Source organism: Cajanus cajan, chromosome 6 (genome assembly GCF_000230855.2).
Source record: "Cajanus cajan strain Asha chromosome 6, NIPB_CcT2T_4, whole genome shotgun sequence".
In the NCBI taxonomy this organism is placed as follows: domain Eukaryota; kingdom Viridiplantae; phylum Streptophyta; class Magnoliopsida; order Fabales; family Fabaceae; genus Cajanus; species Cajanus cajan.
In genome coordinates, this window is record NC_138522.1 from 11,119,241 (window position 1) to 11,140,781 (window position 21,541).

At 32.4% G+C, this 21,541-nt stretch overlaps 2 long non-coding RNA genes across 2 annotated transcripts; both read right to left on the reverse strand.

Annotated features, from left to right (window-relative positions):
* Positions 1-451: 451 nt before the first annotated feature.
* Positions 452-6,173, reverse strand: LOC114916966 (uncharacterized). Its single transcript, XR_003805631.2, has 2 exons — positions 5,822-6,173; positions 452-5,732 (listed from the first exon to the last, which is right to left on the reverse strand). It is a non-coding gene; the product is annotated as an uncharacterized LOC114916966 (long non-coding RNA).
* Positions 6,174-8,406: 2,233 nt separating this feature from the next.
* LOC145958957 (uncharacterized) lies at positions 8,407-14,891 on the reverse strand. Its single transcript, XR_014434546.1, has 2 exons — positions 9,545-14,891; positions 8,407-8,759 (listed from the first exon to the last, which is right to left on the reverse strand). It is a non-coding gene; the product is annotated as an uncharacterized LOC145958957 (long non-coding RNA).
* Between the last annotated feature and the right edge of the window lie 6,650 nt (positions 14,892-21,541).

Below are 21,541 nucleotides of genomic sequence, written 5' to 3' on the forward strand. Positions count from 1 at the left end.
AGAAATTTATATTTTTGTAAACCCTAAATCCTAATATTATAACTAAGCGTGAGAATCTTTGTGACACCCCCTACCTTGCATATCACAACTCAATAATATAACATTACATAATAAAGCATGTTTAGAGAGCACCACATTTCTTAACAAATAACATAATCAACAAAAATTAAAAAAAAAAAACTTAAAGTTTCCAAAATAATTTTTTTATTAACACCCTAATTTAATCTTATCTACGCCCCGATGTCACATGTCTTATCAGAGCAAAACCCATATAGAAGCCTAAGCTTCACCACCAACATTGTGACACCCTCTACCCTAACATAAATACACAATAGGTATATATTATCTTTATAAAAACTTTAATAGTTTGGTATAAAACAATTGCCAACAAATATTATCAGACAGAAGATGCACATTCATAATTGACAACTGTAAGACTCAAATCATTAAGAAATCATAATAAAACAAAGATTATAGATTAATCCCAGTAAAGGTGGCAGGCCTCCTAATTAGGAATCAATTTATAATCTTTTTAAAATCAAAATAATATGACAAAAATACACATTTTAGACATTTAACATAAACATTCAAAATTACAAAAGAAAAGAAAATTAAAAAGACTTTAAAAATAATAATATCTTAAAAGCAAGTCAAGCTAAGCCCGATGTCACATCCTATTAGAGCATTTCCCACTGAAGCCTTTAGGCTTCATCACCAACATCCTTATGATGATGATCACTTGCAACATAAGTTTAAACATATACAAGAATAACAAGGGAGTGGGAACATCTCACCTAGTTCCAAATGAAGAAATAAAGGTTAATAGCACACACACACAATAAATATAAGTTACATATAAATAATATACATGCATAATTAATATCATATATATATATATATATATATATATATATATATATATATATATTCTCATATATCATGCAATAATATCATGGACTCAACTCATAAAAGTATGCAAGTGGCGTCATACGGAAGTTTCATATTTCATCACTGGTGACCCTAAGGTTCACCTTGTTAACTTGTTATATCACTAGTGACCCTAAAATACATATAATGCATGTTACACATTTAATGACTCAATATCTACATAACTTTATGCAATATAACATATCATCATTTTTCATATTCTCATAATCAATGATTATCTCAATAGTTCAACAGTTTAATAGTCCAATAGTCTAATAGTTGAGTGGTCCAATAGTCCAATAGTCAAATGGTTCAATGGTCCAATAGTCCAATAGTCCAATGGTCCATTCCTAGATCACATGTCATGGGTACATATTTCATATAGTCATGTCATAATAAGGTCCTCATAATGTCCGCATAAGTATTCACAGAGAGTATATTTATTTATATTAAAACTTATTCATTTTTAGCATTAATTACACATTTATTTATTACCACAAATATTGGGATAAAGTAAAACAAACAAAAAATAAAGCAGAATACAAACACTTTGCATATTCAAAGAAACAAGTAACAGGCAAGGAATTGGGAGTCAATCCAACAATCATGCTATCTAATAATTATTCCTACACCCCCAAACGAGGTTTCCCACTCCCCCTTAAATAGATAAGCAGAAGTTGAACTATAGCAGAATCTCATTGAAAACTAGGGTAGAATCTCCTCCTCTAGATTCCTCTTCCTTTCTTTCACTCTTTCTTTCTCCTTCTCTCTCTTTCTCTCTCTCTAGAATTCCTTCTTCTTAAGTTGTGATTTCCTTCTAACCCTAGCCCCCTATTTATAGCCTTCAACCTGACCTAACTCAGAACGGCCCGTTCCAAAAGTGAAACGGTTTCTGGACCCTGAAAATCTACGTAAATTTTTGAACTGGAACTGCCCGTTCCCAAACCAAAATGGCCCATTCTAAACCCAGCAGAATGGCCCGTTCTCCCTCTGGAACGACCTGTTCTACAAGCGAAAAGACCCGTTCTACAAGCAGAACATCCCGTTCTACTTGGAGAATGGCTCGTTCCAAGGCCCATTCTGAAACAACACCAAATAACATATTTTATCATTTGGAATGACCCGTTCCATTTTTAGAATAACCCGTTCCATTTTTGGAATGGCCCTAAAAAAAATAATAAAATAATAAAATAATAAAATATTAAGTGTTACAATTCTCCCCTCCTTTAAGAAATTTCGTCCTCAAAATTTAACTGAAAATAGAAATGGATAAACTTCATGCATCTTGCTTTCTAATTCTTATGTAGCACTTTCTTCAAAATTTCCTCCTCAAACAACCTTAACCAAAGAAATTTCCTTTCCTCTCAGTTATTTCACCCTCGTATCATCAATTCTTAAAGGGACCATTTCATAGGTGAGATTATCCTTCAACTAAATGTTATCGGACTCAATAATATGAGAAGGATCATGGACATATTTTCTGAGTTGGGAAACATGAAAGATATTATGAAGATTCGAAAGAGTTGGAGGTAAGACAATTTGATAGGCTACTTCACCGATTCTTTTAAGAACTTGATAAGGACCAATGAAACGCAGAGCATGCTCTGCCTATTCCTATCCAAGGAGTAACTTTAAGGAATACATGATCACCTTCTTTAAACTCAAGGTCCTTTCTCCTTTTATCATTGTAACTCTTCTGCCTACTCTAGGCTGCTCTCATCCTTTCTTGAATTAACTTAACCTGTTTAGTAGTTTGTCGAACTATCTCAGGTCCTAAGATAGCATTCTCTCCAGTTCTGCCCAACACAAAGGTGTTCTACATCTCCTACCATACAAAGCCTCATAGGGTGTCATCCCAATACTGGAATGGTAGCTATTGTTGTACGTAAACTCTATTAAAGGTAAGAAACTATCCCAACTACCCCCATGTTCTAAGATGCAAGCCGTCAACAAGTCTTCCAAAGATTGTATAGTTCTCTCAGTTTGGCCATCTATTTGGGGATGATAGGTTGAACTTAATCTAAACTTAGTGCCTAAAGCCTTATGCAAGCTCTCCCAAAATCAAGAGGTGAACCTAGGATCTCTATCAGACACTATACTAGTAGGAATTTCATGCAACCTCACAATCTCACTAATGTACAACTTAGCTAACCTCTCCAAAGGGTATCTATCCACAATGACCCATATAGCATCCAAGTTCTTCACAGTCTTAGGTAACCCAACTACAAAATCCATGGAGATGCTATCCCATTTCCACACAGGCACTTCTAAAGGTTGCATCAAACCTAAAGGTTTTTGATGTTCTACCTTAGCTTTCTGACATACTAGGCAGGCATACACAAATTCTTCCACTTCCCTCTTCATCTTAGGCCACCAAAACATCTTTTTAAGGTCTTGGTACATCTTAGTGGCTCCTGGATGGATACTAAGGTTAATCTTATGACCTTCTTCTAAGATTGCTCTCTTAAGCTCTGGCACACTAGGAATGCACAATCTATCTTTAAATCTCAACACTCTATCCATTCCAAATATAAACTCACTCTTTACATTGATTCAACTTCTCAACTTGATTCAATAAGAAAAGATTTATCTTCTGACCTTCTCTAACCTCATCTATCAAGCTATTTTTTACTGTCAAGGCTCCTAACTTAATACTCTTAGAAGTTAACTCACACCCTAAGTTCATATTCCTAAACTCTTCAATCATGTGCAATTCCCTAATCATCAAAGAAGACACTCTCAAAGATTTCCTACTCAAAGCATCAGCTACAACATTAGCCTTGCCAGGGTGATAATTCAACTGAAAATCATAATCCTTAAGAAACTCTAACCATCTCCCCTGCCTCATGTTCAATTCCTTTTGGTAAAACAAGTACTTAAGGCTCTTATGATCACTAAAATACCTCACATTTAGACCCAAACAAGTAATGCCTCCATAACTTATCTCAGAAACACACATTACAAAATGAACACATTACAAAATGCATCAAAACATTTATCACAAAAATGAACACGCTTAGTTCAGTCAAGAATTAACAAGTGTAAAACAGAAATGCTACCCCCTCTATAATATGTTACTTGACATTCAAAGTTTGTTCTTGTTGAGACAAAAATATAACACAAGCACATCATTACCCTTTCACGTTCCAACTCTTAAAATTAAAGAAATGCTATTTTTGGTGCCTTGAGTTCAAAATAAGTATTTTAGGTTATGCGGCGGCCCTGGTTTAACGTGTTTTTCTAAAATAAGTTAAATCAGACAAACAAAACAAACATATATCTCAACCTGATTATTATACCCTGGTAAAAAAAGTCCACTAACCTGTGAATTTCTGTTTATCATTAAATCACACCTTACACTCAGCCTGTTATCGATTATTGAAAAAAAGTTAAAAATAAATGTTTAACAGAATGTTTGGCAAGCATTTCAATCCTCTCAAAACTAAACATCCCAGATCTACGATTTTCTTTTTTGGCACTAGCCATACTCACTTCAACAGAAACTTACTGCACATGGCAAAGCATTGATTGAATCGAAACAGACTTCCTAACCACGCTGACAGTACATTCACAGAAATCCATATAATCTAAAAAAAAAAAGAAGAAAAAAAGTGGTCCCCGCAAGCAGATTAACTGCCATCCCAAGTAACATCTACTTTGAAAAGAAAATCATAACACAACTACAAGCATAGCCAAGCAAACCTACAAAACGAAACTCCCCAAGTTCCATCTGTCCCCAATCAATCAAGATAAATGATTACAAAACTTTATTTATTTGTTAAACTGTAAAATGTGATACTGTCAATATAAACCCTATAAGAGCTAGAAAATATTCTTTTTTAAGTTAAATTTTATTAAAGACTTAACTTCTTTCAACGCACTCTTTTCTAATACATATGAATCTAAAGATGAATCTTTCATATGCTTAAGTCACATGATAATTTATTCATTATACTATATTCTTTTTTATCAATAAAATGTGTAATAACAGTCATAAATTTTCAACTTTGTATATATTATTCAAAAATTTCGATAAAATGGAATATAATACTAAAATTGATAAATTTTTTTTTTCCAATAAAAGTCGAACTGGTTTACAACAATTACATTCTACCCAACCAACCAAACTTGGTAAAATCAATAAATTTTATTTTATTAAAAAAAATATAAAAAATACTAATAATAATTTTTTATTAGCTTACATATAAGAGTGTAAAAATATTTTACACTACCAATAAAATAACTGAATATAAATGGATATCCTCTATAAAATGTATGATATAGCCTAGGCAAAAATCCATCAACAAACATTATAATAACAAACTTCCAATTAATACCCAACGTGAAGTATTACCTAATAAGTCCATTTCCCAACACCAAACTACTCATCACACACCATAAAAAAAAAATTAAAAACTCAATAAAATAAGAAAAGAAGATGTTACTACTGAACCAGAGGTATAATATAACGTGTTTTAGTTCCTCAATTTCACGTAAAATTGGTCCTAGTCCTTTTAACTTGTATTTTTTTTTATAATGGGTGAATTTCATCCCTCTTACTAGATTGAGTAACAAAATTCACTCACCAATTCTCTTTCTTAGCGCTTGCACAGTTAAAGCAGAGGAATCAAGACGAAGACAAAGACCAATTCTGACCCAAAATTAAGAAACCTAAAACCTATTTTAGCTTAAAATGAAACAACAAGACAATGAAAAGCAAACAATTTTACATTGATAAACTCCTGATCAAACACAGCCTCGGCTTCAAAATCCGGTGCAGTATTTCCAACAAGCGGAAGCTCACTCTGTTCATTAAAAAAAACAAAAATTTAGCAACAACAATAAAACATTATGGGCAAAACAAAAGGGCGAGTAAAATGAGAAGGTTAGTTACAGAGGAGGCTTTGACGAGGAAGGAGCGGCGAGTGTGGGAGGGCCGCGCGAGGAAGAGCGAAGGGTGCGTGGGGAGAGAGAGGGTTGAGGCGGAAGGAGTGGAAAGCTTTGTTGTTAAATTTCGGAGGAAAGAATGAAATACTTAAATGTGTTGTTTTAATTGTTGAATTGTTAAGCTAGTTGAGTACGACTTGATCTCTAATAATGGGTTTAGGAGCCTAAAAGTGAAAATAACTCACAAGCCCAATAATTCATGACAACTTTATTCACTTAATATTAAATTAAAATATTATAAAAATTATAACTCAAATTATAATAAAATCTCTATAGTATTTATAAAAATATTAAAATTTTAATATTATTTTTATTTTTTATTTTTAAAAATAATTTATTAACAAAGGAAACTTTTTATCAGCAAGTGAAAAGGCAACTTAAAATTTTGTCGTGCATAAACTTTCTTATTTCTCTAAATTTTACCTTCATTTCTAATTACACTTTTTCTTATTTTTTTAACATTTTTTTAAGTACTTATGTGTGATGCTTATATATATATATATATATATATATATTATTTTTTAATGTACTTGTTAATTTTCTAATTATTTTTTTGAAAGTTATTTAGTTACTTTTATATTTTTATTTTACTATCAATCAAAATTTAATTATAATAACTTTTATTTATTTTTAAAATGAAATAACATCCTATAAATATTTAAATAATTATACATTCAACACTTTAAAATTATATAATTACTTTTTAAAATATTCAAATACAAAAGTTTATTAAATTTTAAACACTTATAATATTATAAGATCTTATCATATAAAAACTTATTATATAAGATCTTAAAGAAGTTATTTCTTAAAACATATCATTATTCATTTATCTTATTACATAAAAACTTATTATATAATATCTTAAATAAGTTATTTCTTAAAAAATATCCTTATTTCAAATGTTTAATAGTAATATAATTTTTTGAAATCTTTAATATTAATATGATTCGTTGAATCTCTAATTAAAACTTACATTGTATAAAATCCAAATTAAAGAAAAAGGTAACAAACACATGTAGGACGACAACTGATAAACTAAAAAAGCATAAAGAGAAAATTAAACACAAAAGTTCTTTTTAAACAAAAACATATATTAAAGAGGATGGATCTTTTTACTCTAAGAGTTACATAGACTTACTCCATTCAATAACTTATTTTCTTTCTCAATTTCAATGATCTAACCTTTCAATTTAAAGTTCTTAATGCATAGATCATACATGTAAATTGTTAGAAAATTTGAAAATCATTTAATACTTCATTTCATTAATTTTAATCAATGTATAAAATAATTCTATAATTATCCGTCAATTTGAATTAATTAAATGAAGTATGATTTTCAAATTTTCTGAAAATTTGCAGATTTGATCTATGCATTAAGAATTTTAAATTAAACAGTTTCATCGTTAAAATTTAATATTGGACATGAGTTATTGAATGGAGTAAGTCTAGATAAACTTACTATTCGAGTAAAAGGATCCCTATTCATAAATTAAATTAGGTTATCATGTACCATTATGCACTTCGTGTCTTTAAATATTTTAATAAAAAGTAAAATTAATAATTAAAATTATTTATTTATTTCTTAAGAATTGAGGGTATAATTATTCATTATTTTGGAGACAAAAATCATTTACAACATGGCGTATATATATTTCCCTTTATATATTACTATATAGAATAATCAAACAACTACATATTTAACTATTTTTCTTCCATTCATTTTCTCAGTCTCTCTCTCTCTCTCTCTCTCTCTCTGTATATATATATATATATATATATATATATATATATATATATATATATATATATAGACAAACATGTTATACTAACACCAGTACCGGGTGTAACTTTTATTAAGTATTACACACCGCTCGATAATTAATTATATTATGAATAATAATATATATATTTAATTAATATTTATATATATATATATATATATATATATATACTTACCTTTATAATTAACAATCTACTTATTTATAATTTTTATATATAGATTCATTAAATACTTATATATTTATACTCGTTACTTATATTTTACTGATTTACTACTTAAATATAAAATTCATAAATCAATAAAATGCAAATTTAAGAAATTATTACAACTTGGAGAGATATTTTTTTAAATCAATCAATTATTAGGAACAAAAATAATTTTTTAGTGTAATTGTTTTTAAATATAATGTTTTAATTTTTAAATAAAGAAGATTTAATCTAGCTTGGAAAAAATTACATTGACCCCTACTTGAAGTTTTTCTAAATGATGTTGTTATATATATTCTCAAATTTTTAAGTAAGTATTGATTTTCTTATTTATTTATTTAATAGTGGCACATACAATTACTACTTATATAGATAAGATAATAATACTGTTTATATACTATATATTAAGAGAAAATAAATTATTAATACAAATATTAATAGATTTTATCTCTTATTTCATTTCAACTTTTATGAAGTATATATATTTTAAATTAAATATCATGCATACTATGATTTAAAATATATATCAACTTTAAGTAATAATTTTAAAAAATGAATTGAAAAATTCTTATTTTCAAAATCAAAGATGAATGAAATTTTTCATAAAAATGACATAGTATATATAGTGTGACACCCTCTACCCCGCATATCATAACTCAATAAATTTAAATAATATAACATTTAATGATCAAACATGTTTAGAGAGTATCATATTTAACAAACATAATCAGCGGAAATTACAAATAAATCTTAAAGTTTCCAAAATAATTTTAAATAACAATAACACCCTAATCTAATCTTATCTATGCCCCGATGTCACATGTTTTATTAGAGCAAAGCCCATATAGAAGCCTAAGCTTCACTACCAACATCCTCAGCCTCATGCTAATAATCACCTGTATAACGGTCAGAGAAGAACAACACAAAGAAAAAGGGAGTGAGAAAACATCTCAGTCGGCTCACAATGTAGGAATATACACTAGATAGCCAAACACAAACAAAACATATATAACATAGATTAATAACAATATCACATTTCACTCATCCAAGGCATATCAATTTGTCATATAACATTAAAAGACACATGTATGGACACAGACTACATTTTATCATGCATGTGACGCCATAAGGAAGTTTCACATATCATCACCGGTGACCCAAAGGCACACCTTATTACAACTGTCGGTGACCCTAAGGTACACCTTGTTAGCATATCACAACTGTCGGTGACTCTCAGGTACACCTTGTTAGCATATCACAACTGTTGGTGACTCTCAGGTACACCTTATTAGGTATGCAGCCTCAGCGGCACACCTAGAATAATATGCGCATATGATGCATGTCAAACAAGACTCTATGCATTCTCATATCACTTTATCACTTTCCATGGTCATTTCTCTTTATCACATTTCATATCTCATGGTCATTTCGCATCATCATATTTCATCATCACATCATATCACATTATCATCACATCATCAAAAACATCACATTCATATTATCACATCACATTCACAACTTTCACAATCATAGTCTTAACATAGTTTATATTCATACACACGTTAACCAAGTAATTATAACATACAAAAATATGACATACAACAAACACAGGATTGGGGGCCAATCCCACTACCCAGCATACAATCTAACACCCAAAGCAAGATTTGTCACTCCCCCGTACCTGGATAAGCAGAAACTGAGACTATAGCACAACTGCCTCCCAAAGGCTCCTGCCATCTAAAATAAGGACCGGAGCTAAAACTAGGACAAAACCTCCTCCTCTAGATTTCCCTTGGCCTTTAGAGAGAAGAAGAGAGAAATAAGAGAGAGTATAAGAGAAGAGAGAATGAGAATGAGAAGTGTTTCTTGGGATGAATTGAAATGGAAGATTGAAGGGCTATTTATAGCCTTCATAACACACTAAAATATAAAGAAATTAGGCTTGGTGGAGTTGGTGGGATGAATTAGTGGAGTTGGTGGGATGAATTAGTAGGGTTGGTGGGATGAATTAGTATAGTTGGTGGGATGAATTAGTGAATATGTTCTTTTGCATGCCAATTTTGACCCTCTAAACGGCCGAATTGGCAAATGGCTGTTTTATACAAGTTGTCGAGTTTTCTCCTATCTTTCCATTTCCACTAATTTTGCATCATTTGGACAACCACAGCCCAAGTTATGCCCCAAACACCGAGGCTTGCCAATCAGCCTAATGAGAAACGATTGTAACAAATCAAATTCCGATTTGGACCTTATAGACGACAAAATTTGTGAATGGCTATTTCTGCACAGTTGTAGGTTTTTCTCGTATCTTTCCATTGACACTGAGTTTGCATCATTTGGACAATCACAACCCAGGTTATGCCCAAAAACCGAGGCTTGTCAATCAGCCCAGCGAGAAACGATTTTAACAAAAAAATTCACAACTATCTAATTAGGCCCAACAACACACATATCTTTCTAAAGCATAAATGGAGTGTGAATTAGCTACAATTGAAGTAAAGATAACCACCAAATTATGACCAAATACCATATAATAATAATAATAATAATAATAATAATAATAATAATAATAATAATAATAATAATAATAACAACAATAATAATAACCATTTTGAAAACTGGGGTGTTACAATATTTCCCCCTTTTTAAGAAATTCGTCCTCGAATTTCTAAAACGAAGAGGTTCAACTATGACTCATTAATTAAACTCAATATTCTTCCTAAACTTCCTAGGCAAACCCACAACAAAGTTTAGACATATTATCTCACTTCCAAACAGGGACATCTAAAGGCTACAAAAGTCATAAAAGGCTTCTGATGTTCTGTCTCAGACTTATACCATACTAAACATGAGTACACAATATTCTCTACTCCTCACTTCACTTAAGGCCGCCACGCTTCTGCTGCGCCACTCTGATACACCTTAGTAGCTCTTAAATAGATGTTAAGAGTACTCTTATGTCCTCCCTTAGATTATCTTCCTAAATTCAAGATTACTAGGCTGTAGATCCTATCATTGAACCCCAAAACATCATCAACTTCCACTCGTAAAGGGCTATTTATGCCCCTACCAATCCTCTCCTCTTGGTTCACTAAGAAAGGATCTAACTCCTAGGCTTCTCTAATCTCGTCCATTAATTCATTAGTCACTTTCGACATACTAAATTCGATGCTCCTAAGGGTGAGCTCACACATCACGCTTAAGTCTCTAAGTTCTTTTAATCAAATCCAACACTTAAATCATCAAATATGGTAAGTGAAAGATCATCCTACTCAAGGTATCTGCCAGAATAATAGCTTTATTTCTACGACCCTCTCCAAAGATCAATCGCCTAAGCGTAAGTTCACTAGATATACATATCAGATCTCTTATTTTACCACTTTATCTACACCTAAGTTAAACTCTTATCCATCACCTTATCCTATAACCTCATATCTTATCACTAAAATGAATCAACTAATTATGCTTCTCCAATTTCCTTCAACAATCTACTCGTTACTCGAGTCATACCTAGTCTCACATTACTAAGGGTAACCTCATAAGCCAAACTTAAATCCTTACACCGAGCCAAAAGATCCGTCTCTCTAACTATAAGGGAAGATATATCTAGAGATCTTCTACTCAAAGCATCGACCACTATACTGGCTTTGCCTGAAAGACAACTAAGATCAAAATTCTAGTCCTTAAGAAATTCCAATTATCTTTTTTTTTGTCTCATATTCAACTCCTTTGGTCAAAGGCTCTTATGATCACTAAATACCTCAAGCTTAAAACCATACAGGTAGTGTCTTCAAATCTTAGTGTAAATATCATAACTACTAACTCAAGGTCATAGGTAAGATAAATTCTCTCATGAATTTTCCATTTCCGAGAAACATAAACTACTATCTTTCCTTCCTGCATCAATACTCCACCCAAACCTATCATTGCTCACACTAGTGCACTATTTGATCATTCCTTAAGAATTTGGAATCTACTCTCACACTTGCTATCTCACACAAAAACAATACTCTTCATAGACAATCTGATTAAAGGTAATGCTATCTTAGGAAGTTACTCAATAAATATTCAACAACAACGAGCTAATCTAATAAAACTCTTAATCTCACTAACTAACTAAGGTATCTCCCACTTAAGCACAACTTCTACTATAGGTAGATCTACGTTATACCTCCACAAGAAATTACATGGCCTAGAACACTCACCCTATACAATCATACTTAGATAATCTAGCCTAAATCTATATTGGATATATCTTCACACTTAACTTTAATATGATGATATCACATCCTAAGGTTCATCTCATTAACAGACAAACATCCACTAATTGATCCATAAGGTCACATACTTGCATATCAAATCATATTAGAATACTTCCTTCACATATACCATCCCTAAACATGTATGAATTGATCATTGTTTACACCGTATAACATAACATGATTTCATTTTAATCAATCTCTTAATGACAAATCCTCAAAACATCATATCGAAATATATTTTTATCCTTGCTATGCCTAATAACTCAAAACATCATGACACCATACGTATGCCTTCAATAATTTCCAAAGAGAATGATACCTAGAGAGTTATACTTATCCAAATGATCTCAAACCTATCTCAAAAGAAAGCTAAGAGAATAAGCTACAATACTTATGGAGACATGAGAAAAAGATCATCTTCTTAGCTGAAAAAATTCAAAAACCACCACAGATATATTCAACACTAGTCTTCTTGAACACCCAAGCAATTATAACTGAAGTTCTAGACTTCTATTTTACCTGATTCTAGCTCCATTATAAATATAACGTCCAAGCCTACAACTTTTATGAAGACCATAAAATCTAAATCTATCAATACGGTACTAGCACAACCAATACTGCAACAAAATATCCCATATACCATACAACAATAGTGTACTAACATTTCACAAAATACCTCAACTATTCCAAATTCACTCCTTTCCACCTTAAACTCATATCCAAGCATCTCACTACAATCCTAAATCAAAACATAATCAGGATAAAGGACTTAGAGAATAAAATTCTCATGCTACTGGTATATACGCTCACAATACTAGTGATACCACTCAATCACTACTTCTTAAGTAAGTAAGAAGTATCAAACAAATACACAATCATAACATTAACTAAGCTATATCATGTATTTCAGCCATATTTTGAAAAAATAATATAAGTGTAAGCACAACACTAACAACACAAGGGAAACATTATCATTATCCATCTCATAATACAAAACATTGTTAGAGTACACACAATTAAATAACAACCAACAAAATCATACTAGCATATTGATAAATTTCTCAATCAATTCATCATTCATTTACCAAACAAGCATAGTAGACTCATAACTCACGGTCGATTAGATCGACCTGCTCTGATACACTAAATGTGACACCCTCTATCCCGCATATCATAACTCAATAAATTTAAATAATATAACATTTTATGATCAAACATGTTTAGAGAGTATCACATTTAACAAACATAATCAGCGAAAATTACAAATAAATCTTAAAGTTTTCAAAATAATTTTAAATAACAATAACACCCTAATCTAATCTTATCTATGCCCCAACGTCACATGTCCTATCAGAGCAAAGCCCATATAGAAGCCTAAGCTTCACCACCAACATCCTCAACCTCATGCTGATAATCACCTGTATAACGGTTAGAGAAGAACAACACAAAGAAAAAGGGATTGAGAAAACATCCGCATGATATAACTATTGGCATTCTAGATGCCACTTGCAGTTGGATCTTCTTCACCTAAAATATCCACAATTTATACGGTGAGAAAAGAAAATATCTATATGCAAAGTACATACAAACACATCATAATATAATCTTATCATAATTTATTATTTAATATATATATATATATATATATATATATATATATCAATCATTTATCATCTTCACATATCAATTCACATTTCACATATCTCAATTCACATACATATCTCAATCCATCGTAATCCACACTAATCATACAATTTACACATCATTACCACATCCATAATTCATATCAATCTCACAATTAATAATATCATTTTCACATCCATCGTTCATGCCAATCTCACAATTAATAATATCATTTTCATGTCCATCGTTCATGCTTATCTCATAGTTTCACAATTAACACTATGCCAAGACCTCGCCACATCTGACACAAGTGATACAGGTTAATTGCCTCACTCAACCCACACCTATGACACCCTTACTACCCCAACACATATATTGAAAAATTATAATAAATTTAAGAAGATTTAATTTTCTAAGTTGGTAAAAGGGTTCACATAAAATTTGACAATCACATTAATAGAGGTATAAAACATAAAACACAAGAGTTTTACAAATTGTTTTCAAAACAATATTACAGTACCAAATACACATAAATATTTCATCCTAGAAATCCTCTGCCCCGATGTCACACTATCAGAGCATTCCCAGAATTTTAACTGTTGGCATCCTAGATGTCACACTATCAGAGCATTCCCAGAATTTTAACTGTTGAGTTATATATATATGTATGTATCATATCAATACCACAATCACATCTCATTCACATCTCATTCACATTCCACACTTCTCATTTCATAACTCAAATTCACATCACGTACACAATTCCACATCACATACACATCACATACACAACAGATAAGCCCAACAAAATGAGGATTTATAGACCCCTCAAGCAATTCACATCAAGATCATCCATTCTTAACGAGTAATATAGCAATAATATTCATAAATTATAATAATCAATAAAATAATCAATTTAATATAACAGTGAAACTCATAATTATTCCAAAATCTAGTTCACAGCATTTATAATTTCTTCTTTCTTCCCTGATCATTATTCCTACAATTTGGCATATCTATAAACCTCAACACATAATTTTAATAGAACTAATGATTCTCCAAATAAAATAATTATAAAATCGTAATCCTAATAAATTCTTCCTCTACCCAATTCCCTCATGTACTCTACATATAAATAATCCCCTATTCCCCCGTACCTGGATAAGCAAAAATTGAGACTATAGCACAGCTGCCTCCCTAAGGCTTCTTCCGTCTAAACAGGAACCGGAGCTAAAACTAGGACAAAACCTTCTTCTCTGGATTTCCCTTGGTCTTCAAAGAGAAGAAGATGGAAAGAAGAGAGCATAAGAGAAGAGAATGAGAAGTGTTTCTTGGGATGGTTTGCAATGGAGAAGTGAAGGCCTATTTATAGCCTTCATATAACACATAAAAAATGGAAAATAATGGAAAAATCTTAGACAAAACGAAATGGGATGAGTTGGTGTTGTTAGTGGGATGAGTTGGATGCCATATTCTTTTCCGCACCGATTTTTGACCACCAAATTTGACCTTCTCGACGGCCATATTTGCGAATATCTACTTCATAAAACTTGTAGGGTTTTCTCTTATCTTTCCATAGCCATTGAGTTTTCATCATTTGGACAACCACAGCCCAAGTTATGCCCCAAAAACCGAGACTTGTCAAACAGCCCAGAGAGAAACGATTTTAACAAATAAAATTCCGATTTTGACCTTCTAGACGACCGAATTTGAAATGGCTTCTTCATGAAAGTTGTAGGCTTTTATCTTAGCTTTCTACGGCCACAAAGTTTGCATCATTTGTTCATCAATAGACCAAGTTATGCCCCAAACACCGAGGCTTGTCAACCAGCCCAGTGAGAAACGGTTTTAACGAAATTCACAACTATCTAATTAAGCCCAACAACACACATATCTTTCTAAAGCATAAATGGAGTGTGAATTAGATACAATTGAAATAGAGATATCCACCAAATTATGACCAAATACCATGTGATAATAATAATAATAATAATAATAGTAATAACTATTTTGAAAACTGGGATGTTACAATACTTCCCTCCTTTTAAGAAATTCGTCCTCGAATTTCCGAAACGAAGAGGTTTAACTATGTCACGTTCAAGATTCTTCCTAAACTTCCTAGGAAATCCCACAACAAAGTCTAGACACATTATCTCATTTCCAAACAGGAACATCTAAAGGCTACAAAAGTCCTAAAAGGCTTCTGATGTTCTGTCTCAGACTTATACTATACTAAATATGAGTACATAACATCCTCTATTCCTCTCTTCACTTAAGGCCACCACGCTTCCGCTGCACCACTCTGATACACCTTAGTAGCTCCTAAATGGATGTTAAGAGTACTCTTGTGTCCTCCCTTTAAGATCATCTTCCTAAATTTAAGATTACTAGGCCATAGATCTTATCATTGAACCCCAAAACGCCATCAACTTCTACTCATAAAGGGTTATTTATACCTCTACCAATCCTCTCCACTTGGTTATTTATACCTCTACCAATCCTCTCCACTTGGTTCCCTCATGTACTCTACATATAAATAATCCCCTATTCCCCCGTACCTGGATAAGCAAAAATTGAGACTATAGCACAGCTGCCTCCCTAAGGCTTCTTCCGTCTAAACAGGAACCGGAGCTAAAACTAGGACAAAACCTTCTTCTCTGGATTTCCCTTGGTCTTCAAAGAGAAGAAGATGGAAAGAAGAGAGCATAAGAGAAGAGAATGAGAAGTGTTTCTTGGGATGGTTTGCAATGGAGAAGTGAAGGCCTATTTATAGCCTTCATATAACACATAAAAAATGGAAAATAATGGAAAAATCTTAGACAAAACGAAATGGGATGAGTTGGTGTTGTTAGTGGGATGAGTTGGATGCCATATTCTTTTCCGCACCGATTATTGACCACCGACTTTGACCTTCTATACGGCAGAATTTGCGAATGGCTAATTCATGAAAGTTTTAGGGTTTTCTCTTATCTTTCCATAGCCACCGAGTTTGCATCATTTGGACAACCACAGACCAAGTTATGCCCCAAAAAGCGAGACTTGTCAAACAGCCCAGCGAGAAACGATTTTAACAAATAAAATTCCGATTTTGACCTTCTAGACGACCGAATTTGAAACTGGCTTCTTCATGAAAGTTGTAGGGGTTTCTCTTAGCTTTCCACGGCCACAAAGTTTGCATCATTTGTACATCGAAAGACCAAGTTATGCCCCAAACACCGAGGCTTGTCAACCAGCCCAGCGAGAAATGGTTTTAACAAAATTCACAACTATCTAATTAAGCCCAACAACACACATATCTTTCTAAAGCATAAAATGAGTGTGAATTAGCTACAATTGAAATAGAGATATCCACCAAATTATGACCAAATACCATGTAATAATAATAATGATAATAATAGTAATAACTAGTTTGAAAACTAGGATGTTACAACACCCGATTAGGGTCACGCCCTCCCTGTGGCATCACTTACCCTGGGGTCATGCCATCCCTAGATATTTGGTGTGAGGAACCACAATCATATTACAATTAATACAATCTCTTGCAATTAACCCTATGTCAGGGCTGCCATAAGCGACATAAGTGGTGGTGTTAATTGTCTTACTCATCCCACACCATACTAGGGTAGCACCACTTACCCAGGGACTGTGCCATTCCTAATAATCGATGTGAGGCATCAGAATCACAATCATTATCATATCCATACAATATCTCATCTCATAACTCAAATTCATATCACGTATGCAATTCAATATCACATACATAACAGATAAGCTCAACAAAGTAGGGTTTACATACCCCTCAAGCAATTTACATCAATATCATTCATTCTTAACAAGTAATATAGCAATAACCTTCAATAACATAATAATCAATAGAATAATTAATTTAATATACACAGTAAAACCCTAATTATTCCATAATCTAGCTCACCGCATTTTCCTTAGAATTTATTCTTCCTCCCAGATCATCATTCTTACACCTAGGCATATTTATAAGCCTCAACACAGATAATTTAATGGAACTAATACTTCTCCAAATAAATAATTATAAAAATTGATCATAATCCTAAGGAATTCTTCCTCTACCCAATTCCCTCATGTACTCTACATATAAATAATCCTATTTTCCCCCTTACCTGGATCAGCAGAAACTGAGACTATAGCACAGCTGCCACCCCAAGGCTCCTTCCGTCTAAAATAGGAACCGGAGCTAAAACTAGGACAAAACCTCCTCCTCTAGATTTCCCTTGGTCTTCAGAGAGAACAAGAGAGAAAGAAGAGAGAGTATAAGAGAAGAGAGAATGAGAATGAGAAATGTTTCTTGGGATGAATTGAAATGGAAGATTGAAGGGCTATTTATAGCCTTCATAACACATTAAAATATAAAGAAATTAGGCTTGGTGGAGTTGGTGGGATGAATTAGTGGAGTTGGTGGGATGAATTAGTGGATACGTTCTTTTGCATGCCAATTTGAACCCTCTAAACGGCCGAATTGGCAAATGGCGGTTTCATGAAAGTTGTCTAGTTTTATCTTATCTTTCCATTGCCACCGATTTTGCATCATTTGGAGAACCACAGCCCAGATTATGCCCCAAAAATCGAGGCTTGCCAATCAGCCTAGTGAGAAACGATTGTAACAAATCAAATTCCGATTTGGACCTTATAGACGACCGAATTTGCAAATGGCTATTTCTGCAAAGTTGTAGGTTTTTTTCGTATCTTTCCATTGACACTGAGTTTGCATCATTTAGATAACCACAGCCCAAGTTATGCTCCAAAAACTGAGACTTGTCAATCAGCCCAACGAGAAACGGTTTTAACAAAAAAATTCACAACTATCTAATTAGGCCCAACAACACACATATCTTTCTAAAGCATAAATGAAGTGTGAATTAGCTACAATTGAAGTAAAGATCAACAACAAATTATGACCAAATACTGTATAATAATAATAATAATAATAATAATAATAATAATAATAATAATAATAATAATAATAATAATCATTTTGAAAACTAGGGTGTTACATATTGGATGTAATTTAGAAAAAAATAATAGACGCATATGATTAATTTGCTTAACATAAATTAACTTTTTCCTCCTTTATTTTAATTAATAATGATATTATGAAAGATGAGTGATTTTTAAAAATTAAAGAAAAGATATGTTAATTAAATTTAGACGTCATGTGTGACATTTTTCTAAAATAAATTAATGATAATTAGTTTATAATTTATAATAGTCTAATAAAGATATAATTATATATAGGTAATTAGGCATACCTCACTTACTCATTGTATTTATGTTATTCATTACAAATAATATATTTATATTTTGAAAACATCCATATAATAAAGAAAATATTAAATAGCGCATTTAGGATTTTCGACAGAATTTCTGACAGATATAAATCCGTCGAAATTTCTGACAGATTTATATCCGTCAGAAATTTTTTATCGAAAATATACATTTTCTGATGGATTTTTATCTATCAGAAATTTTCCTTCGGAAAATTTTTTTTTCCGACAGATCCAAATCTGTCAGAAATTTGGGTTTTTCTTGTAGTGTTAAAATATCAAACGTGTTTAGATAGAGAGTACCACATCCATAACTTAACAAAATCAGAAAAAATTACAAAGAAATAAAACTAGAGTTTCCAAAATAATTTAATAAAAACAACATCCCAATCTAATCCTATCTATGCCCTAATGTCACATGTCCTATCAGAGCAAATCCCAACATAGAAGCCTAAGCTTCATCACCAACATCCTCAGCCTTATGCTGATAATAACCTGTATGACAGTCAAAGAAAATAATACAAGAGAAAAGCGAGTGAGAAACATCTCACTCTAGCTCAGTGTAGAAATACATACCAGATAGCCAAACACAAACAAGACAGGTATATAGCATAGATGCATTAACAACAACATTACATCTCACTCATCCAAGACATAAAAATATCAATTTATCATATAACATTAAAAATGCAATATTGTTGCTAGCAATACATAATGAGTAGTCTAGGAGTACATGTCGGGTCTCTGTGCACTCTCACTAGAAGGACATATGACCAGAGTCTCGTCGGGATAGCTAAGATGCGCAAGATACATCCTATGCACACAATGGGCGAGACTGGGACTTCCAACTCGAGCTATCCCCAAGGAGTAATCCCCAAAGCTTTTACACTAGGGGGCCTTCTCTGGTGGTGTATTCCATATCATACCCTTAAAAACATTTATGCACAAAATGCATGTCAATCATGTAACATCCTGAAAAAAAAAATATATTTAAGTAGCCTAGAACGGGAAATTCCAAAATTGGAACAGGCCGTTCTGGATTACTAAATGTGCTAAGTTTGATTGCACAGAACAAGCTGTTCTAATTAGAGAATGGGCCATTATGGTTTAGAGAACGGGCTGTTCTAGAAGAGGAACGGGCCGTTCTGCTAGTTTTTGGAATGGGCCTTTCTGGTTTTGGAACGAGCCATTCCAGTTGAAAAACTTGCATAGATTTGAATTAGAACAGGCCGTTCTGAGTAGGTGAGCCAGAATCCCTATAAATAGGGACCCCTAACTCTCATTCTCTCACACCTTCTCTTCCTTCTCTCTTATGTTCTTCTTCCCTCTCATTATCTCTGAAGACTGGGAGTACTTAAGGAGGAGACAAAGATATCTCTATTTAAGTTTTGACTGTTGTTGATCCAGGTACGGGGAAAAAGGGATTATTTATGTGTAGTTACATGAGGAAATTAGGTAGAGGAAGAATCTCTTAGGATTATAAGTAATTTTATAATTACTTCTATTTGAGAAATTAATGATCCCATTAGAATGTATATGTATTGAGGTTTATAAATATGCTAAATTGTAAAAATTGATGATTTATATGTGAATTACTTGAAGGGGTGTAAACTCATATTTTGTTGGACTTAACTATTGTGTGTGTGATATAGAATTGTATATGGGATGTGGAAGTGAGCTATGAGATAAGATTTTAGATGATGATTCGTAATGAATTACTTGAGGGGTATGTAAATCACTATTTTATGTGGATTATGTATGTATTGTAAAATTGAGATATGGATGTGGATGTGAACGTGCATGTGATTGAGAGTGTGACTGTAATGGTGATTCCTCTCACTTATGCTTCAGGGACGAGCGTACTCCTGTATAATCAGGGATGATACGAACCCTAGGTATGTGATGCTTTAGGGACGAGTGTACTCCTGGATGATCAGGGATAATACTAACCCTAGGTAGGTGATGCTTCATGGATAATTCATAATTTGATATTTATCTTTTCCTTCAATTTAGCTATTTTACATTCCATCCATAGTTAATTATAGGATTTAGATAGATATGTGTGTTGTTGGGCCTAATTGGATAGTTGGGAATTATTATTATAAATTTTCGCTATTTTTGGACTGATGAACATGTCTCGGTTTTCAGGGCATAACTTGGGCTGTGCTGATCCAAATGGTGCAAACTCGGTGGCCCTAGAAATCTGAGACAAAGACCTAAATCTTTACAGAAGGAGCCATTGGCAAATTCGTTCATATAGAAGGTCAAATTTGGTGGTCAAAAATTGGTGCGGAAAAGAATATGGCATCCAACTCATCCCACCAACAACACCAACTCATCCCATTTCGTTTTGTCTTAGCTTTTTCCCATTATTTTATATTTATTTTGTGTTAGATGAAGGCTATAAATAGGCCTTTACTTCTCCATTGTAAACCATCCCAAAAACACCTTCAAATAAGCTACTCTTGGGTGTTCTTCTACCTCCTTTCTCTTTGT